This window comes from Microtus pennsylvanicus, chromosome 15 (genome assembly GCF_037038515.1).
Source record: "Microtus pennsylvanicus isolate mMicPen1 chromosome 15, mMicPen1.hap1, whole genome shotgun sequence".
In the NCBI taxonomy this organism is placed as follows: domain Eukaryota; kingdom Metazoa; phylum Chordata; class Mammalia; order Rodentia; family Cricetidae; genus Microtus; species Microtus pennsylvanicus.
The window spans coordinates 20328231-20335283 of NC_134593.1; positions in this window are offsets into that span (position 1 = coordinate 20328231).

A 7053-nucleotide genomic window follows, 5' to 3' on the forward strand; every position below is an offset into this window, starting at 1 on the left:
CTGTCCCCAGCTGACACAGCCCCAACTAGCTGCACTAGCCATGCCTGGGACAGTTTGCTACACATACGAAGCAAATCAAGTTTGAGTTCTACCTCACACCACAGACAAAAACGAACCACAACCCTCCTTGTAAGAAATCAAACTCTGAGGAAAATCCATGAGTAATTACTTTGAATTGGGCAGTGGCTCCTCTGCTATAAACCAAACACACAAACAGCAAACTACAGTGATACGTCCTGCTGGCACCAGGACAAACAAGACATAGGTTGTTTTGCTGAGATTTGGGGGAGACAGTCTCTCCACTCCTCTGCATGATCTAGAGCCTCTCCCGGAATGTGACAGATGTAGTAGTGGCTGCAAGTGTCTTATCCCCACAAGAGCATCAGGCTTAAACTAAATCCCACGCCAAGGGCTGCAGAGTGGGCTGCAGGTATCAGTCCCGGGGCAGCAATGGTACAGCCGTGTTAGCCCGCTGAGGATCAAGATCTTAAAACAGCTCCTGTGAGTCCTCCAGTTTCTCAGTTATTTAAGCCAGCCTGTGCTGTACCTACCTCCTTATACGTCCAGTCAAAGCAAACTGAGTCAGAAGCAGAACGCAGATGTTAAAAACAAAACTACTCATTGCAGAAAGAGGGGAAGATACTGACGTGTGTTCTTTCTTCTCTCTGGCAGCCTGCTGAGCGGCGTGTTCTCAGGAGCGGGTGGAGCAGCACACCGGGATGCCCTCTCCAGAGAACCTGCCCACCCTCCTAGGCAGATGTGATGGAACTCTGGCACTAGGGCAGGTAGCCAGCTAGTGGCTGTCACAATGGGGTGCGGCTTCAGCTATACCTTTTCCTCCTTTTCCTTTCCTTAAAGCTGAAAAAAAATATCCCATGTGTCCTGACAGTATGCAAAACTTAATGTGGGCGATTCCTTGTGGACTGAGTTCCGGGATAGTGCCCCAGTGGGCCACACAGGAAATCGAAGTGAAGTTACCAGTGGTAAACCGTGTCACAATCTGAAGCTGAACTGTTTACTTGAGAGAACAGGATGAGAGATAGGGAGGGAGGGAAGGAGGGAGGGAGGGAGGGAGAGAGAGAGAGAGAGAGAGAGAGATTGATTCAATTTCTCCGACAAACAGTGCATCTCTGACATTGACAACGTCGCCTTCATCCTCACACTAAAGGTGATACGCGGTGTCCAGATGTCACCAGTAAGTTATCTGCTCAGTTCTGTCTCTGCCCACACCTTAGAAGTGTAATGCAGCGACCAACCCAGACGGGGTAAACACGATCTACAATGTGACCTGAACCTATGGCAACAGCCTCGTGCACCCCTGTGCAGTTAATCCAGGCTTATAGCTTTTAAAGATCACTTTGTTTGAGACTTTTCTTTCTCCCTCCTTCAAGACTTTTTCTACCTCTACAACCTACTTTGCTCAGCTCATCATATTTCCATCTTATGAAATTTAATAGAAAAGTGTTACATTTTTGTGCGAATATAAAGTCCGAGATTGTTAGAGTAGCTGGTTGAACTAGTTCAAGACTGTAATCGCAGCTGCTTGCAGATGGAGGCCAAAGGACATCAACCTGAAAGCCAGTCTGGGCTACCCGAGAAAACCCCGTTACAAAAAAAAAAAATCAAACAAAAGCAAAAGATCTCCAGAATGTCCTAGTTTTAGTTCTTGACATAACTTACACACAACAGAGCATGTATCTGAGGTCACACATAAAGAGGCTTTACATACAAACTCTACAGCCACCGCCAGATACAGTTACCAGCTCTAGAAGGTTCCCTTGGGCCTCTTTTCTTAAAGTGCCCCAGGTCCCTGCAAAATTGAGCTCATGCTCTTGCCTCACCTGGATGAGTGTTAACCTTGTAGTATGTTGATCCTCCTTGCTGGAGAAAGTGTGTTGCTAGGGATGGGCTTTGAGGTTTTAAACCTCATACCAGGCCCAGCTTCTCTATCTCTCTATCTATCTATCTATCTATCTATCTATCTATCTATCTATCTATCTATCTATCTATATCTCTCCTGCTTAAATGAAGCAGGATATAAAGCTCTCAGCTACTGTTCTAGTGGCAGGCCATATGTAGAGAAAAGAAGTTTCTATAAAGGGATTGAGAGCATCCATGGTTTCAGGCATCCACTAAGGTCTTTAATTATGTCTCCCTGTAGGTGAGGCGGAGAAAGACTGTTGCAATGTTGGGAAAGTTGAGAATTTGTAGTAGTTGTTCCTTGGCAGAATTCCAGGCATTCTAGGCACTAGGATTGTTACTGGAGCGTCTCAGGGGTCGATGAGTAACCTCAGGAATTTTGTGACCCGCCTAGAGATTGGAGCAAACTCCTAGGGCCATATCCACAGCCCATCTTTTCATAAGATCTGAAAGCGTTCACACAAACTTTGCTAGAGAATGGAATACTGGTGACACTTTTCAGTAGGTTTCCAGTGATACAATTCTTTAAAAGCCGCAAAAACCTTACAACATAAAATACATTGAGTATAGTCAGAAGTGAGGCAAACAAGGAAATGGCAGGTTCCGCCTCAGAGCAATCTAAGCTGCTGAGCTGGTTAGGTGGCTGCAGGACTGTGAGGTGGGCCGTGGGAGTAGCAGGGATAATGCTGCTTTCAAAGAAAAAATCGGCGCCCTGTGGGGAAGTAGTCAGGTCATTGTGTAAACCCCTGGCAGGAATGAGTGTGGAATCAGGACAGTTCATTCTGAAATAGACAGGATACTCTACCCTCACCCTTGACTAAATCCCTCCTGCATCCACACACAAAGAGGAGGATGCAGCATCCTTAACAGTGTGCAGAAAGCACCCTGGGGGATACCACAGTGCTTGTGAGTCTCTGCCTCACCCAGCTGCTGCCACAGCAGGCTATGGAGTACCTGTAGATCGGTGGTGTACCTGTAGATCAGGGGCCGTACCTGTAGATCAGTGGTGTGCCTGTAGATCAGGGGCCATACCTGTAGATCAGTGGTGTGCCTGTAGATCAGGGGCCGTACCTGTAGATCAGTGGTGTGCCTGTAGATCAGGGGCCGTACCTGTAGATCAGTGGTGTGCCTGTAGATCAGGGGCCATACCCGTAGGTCAGGGGCTGTACCTGTAGATCAGGAACCGTATCTTTGATCTGTGCACCAGCTCCAGTTCACACAGGGACCCAGCAAGAACATTTGCAACCTCAAGTTTAGTCAAAGAATACCACAACCTCATGAAATTAAATGGATTGGCCAAGTTCACACAGCCTAGTCAAAACCAGTTTGTCAACCCCCGGACTTACTTTCCACCACTTTTTCACGTGGTCTGTCAAGCATGAGGTTCTTTTACAGGAGAAGTTTGCTCTCCCCGGAGCATTTCCGGTGCAATGCCCCCATAGAGACAGCTTTCTTCTGCTCGGGTGCCTTGGCGATGCCTCCACGCTTTGTGCAGTAAGCTGTTCACTGTATGTTGTTGATCCCCGGTAACCATCCTTAAATGGATGGCTGGTGTATTTAGCAGGCGTTACAGTGCAGTGATTCATATCGTCTCAACTGAGAGTAAAATATTTCAATGCTACCCTGTCATATTTGCAGCGATCTTAATTCCTTCTCTACAACAGAGGTCATGGAAATGAGTCACAAAAGGTCTTTGCCCGGTCACTAATTTACCAGCAATACCCAAAGCCTGAATTGCTGGCTCTAATAGATGGGTTCCGTTCCCCCATTGTTGATAATTACGGCCATCTGCTGTGAATTGTCATTTGAGAGGGAAACGAAATCCCAGCGACAAGGTGCTGCGTCTGTAAGCCTGGACTGTCACACCAGATTGTGGAAGCGAGAATGTGTTTGGGGGGCGGGAACTGCAAATGAAGACAGCTACACACCGAGGGAAACTGAAACATCTTCCAGGAAAAGGAGGGCGGGATTTCTGAAAACGAATGTATATATGAAGCTAGTTTAAAGAGATTTAAATAGGACGTTGTGATCCCCGAGACGATAGGCAAACCTGCAGCGTGCCGGTCTGCGTAAAGGAGAAGTCCTCGGAGACCACGTGCGTTGAAGCTCCGGAACAGCACCGGGATGACAAAGGTGGGATCTGGACCGAAGACCAGTTTTGAACGGAGGTAAATAAGCACCTCCCCCTTCCTGTGCTACACAGACTCCTCTCAGGAGGATGACTCCCGGGAAGCCTAGGAGGAAACTTACAAAGCTTCTTGGCAATGTGTAGCACTAAAAACAGAAAATGGGACATGGAGTATGGAGGGCCTGCGCGGCTGTCAAGTTTCCGTCATAAAGCCAATCCCGGCATTTTAGCGGTCTGAGGTGAGCTTTGCTGCATGATTTAGTAAGGTTTCCCTCTTCTGAAAATCGCACCAAAGAAACTGAAGACGAAAATAATGAAGAGTTAAACCATCCAGCACTCTCTGTGAACATCAGGGCTGCCCAAACCAGCTGCCATTGAACTGAGCATCCTGGGGGAGGGGCACATTAAAAATAGCGTTAGAAAGGTGACTGGCCCTGGCCACAGGACTCAGGGAATTCTCAACAAAAAGCTTCTCTCTTGATGTTCGGTCACCTCCGTCTCAGCAGCTTTCCTCGCAAGAACTGTCCTGGGACTAGTTTGATTAGGAGAAGCAGAGGAGGCAAGAGTCTCCAAGAATTCCCCCACGAGTATATTTCGGGAGGGAGTCTGTCCCCATGGCAACAGGGACCGAGGCTGGACTGGGAAGCCTGGAAGGCTAGCCAGCACTGCTCCTATGCAGCATCCTGGGAACAGTGACTCCCCCAAGGGCTTAATTTCGCAAACAGTGAAAAAGCAATTCATGAAAAGCAGTGCTGAAACTTACCAGTCAACTTTCAAGTGTGAATTTAAGAGCTATTAAGTATTGAAATGTAACCAACAAAGTTTTAAACATGTGAATTTAAGTGCTAATAAAGCACATAGAATCAGCTGGGTGGTGGTAGCGTAAGCCTTAAATCCGGGAAGAGGATGTCAAGTGAGTTCAAGGCCAGCCTGGTCTACAGAGCAAGTTCCAGGACAGCCAGGGCCACACACACACACACACACACACACACACACACACACACACACACACACACACACCTCTGTCTCAAAAGACCAAACAAAGAAAACAAAAAGTACATAGAACCAACAAATAAACGTATCCTGACATGATGGATTTGGGGACATTCTGGATGAAGAACCACAGATTTGGAAGTCAGTTAGTAGATCATATAAGCAGACATTTGTTTCTAGCAGATACCTGATAATATAATGTCACCAAGAATGACGCTACTGATGGAAACTCGTTAGTGAACAGTAGCAATGAAGCCAGACTTCTGCAGTGGGGAGCTGGTACATGCTAAGGGGCACGAGGAAGTGGGCGTTACCTACAGTGACAGGTACTTTCTACAACACAGACACTTCTGGGTTTCGTTTTATGTGCATCTCACCTGGAGTATAAAACAGAGACAACGGCTCAACGAAAGACTTGTAAAATGTGTAAAAATTTAAAAAATAAACCAAAATGACACAATCAGTCTAAGATGCAACATGTTCCACACTGCAGTGTGTGTAAGAGCCCTCACAAAGCCCACTTCACGCTGTGGCTCTATCAGGAAACCCGCCTAAAAATGTGACCCCAAAAGGCTGAAAGTCAAAGAACTGGCCAGGAAAAGAAAAAGAAAGAAGAAAGAATTGTTCGGGGCCAACCAACTACAAATTTAGAAGCAGACATGATAGAATTCAGGTGAAAAAAATATGACATAGGAACAAAGAGGAAATGAATAATTCAGGCCAACGAACAACTGAGCTCCAATAACATTGAGCAGAAGTCTCTAGAACTCCAGGTCTCACGCAGTCACCGTGGCAGCTTTTTACTGTTCGCACCCTTCCAGCCCAGGTTAGAGATAAAGAAACAAAACAATAAGGGAGATTATTAACAAATAAATTCCAGGGGCTGGAGAAATGGTTCTGCAATGAAGATCACGGCTGCTCTCTGGAGGAACAGTGTTTGGTTCCTACAGTCTACACCGGTGGCTCACAATGCCCTCGAACTCCAGCTCCCAGGGATCTGACGTCCTCTCCTGGCTTCAATGGGAACTGCACCCACAGGGTGCACAGACATAAACACAGGCAAAATACCCAAACAAATGATAACATTTTTTAAAAAATCTATAGCTTGAAAATATAAACTAATCTTCCTTCAAATGATCATGGAATACTACTAAAATGCTCATATAGTAGACTACAAAGAAAACATCAATAAATCCCCATAAATAGAAAAAAAACCAAGATTTTTTCTGGTTACAGTACAAAACCAATAATTGCTGACAAAAGTAGAAAGCTAAAAATAATCTTTCCATCAGATTTTTTTTCCAGAGGTGGAGATAGACAAAGCTCAGGCAAGACTTCTATCACTGAGCTATGCCTTCCACCTCTGGAAGTGGTTTAAACTCACTTAAATAATTCATTAGAAGAGGAAACATAAACCATAACTGAAGACTGTTTTTAAGAAAATGAAAAATTACTGCCACACACAAAATCTATGACCTTTAACCAACTTAGCCTGTGTGTGTAACATGGATCACAATGTTATTTTTTGGTTCGTTCCTGAGCAAAGCTCTTACTGGAATATTTGCCTCTAGAATTTTATTGACAACTCTCTTTAAAAAATAAACAAGTGCAAAAAGAACTGTAAAGAATACTTCCAACAAGAACCCTTGTCCTACATATAAAGAACTACAGCAACTTGCCAATAAGAAGGTAAATGACTCAACTAAAACTGGACAAAAAAATAAGTAATGGACAATGCTCAGTATCACTAGCTCTGCAGCCAAGAGCAGGTATGTATGTATCCACATAAAGACGCTGGAGACAGAACTCTGTGGCATTGCTTTTAGTGCTTACGAACTGGAAATAATCCAGTGTCACCATTCTTAACCTTATTTACTACATGAGTACAGGAGTCACACACCAGATATTGGGAGATACTTAGCAAAATGTGGGGATAAAGTGCTGGTACACATAGCAATCTTTGTTTGCTTGAATGATTGAAACAAGGTCTCACTATGTAGCCTTGACTGGTC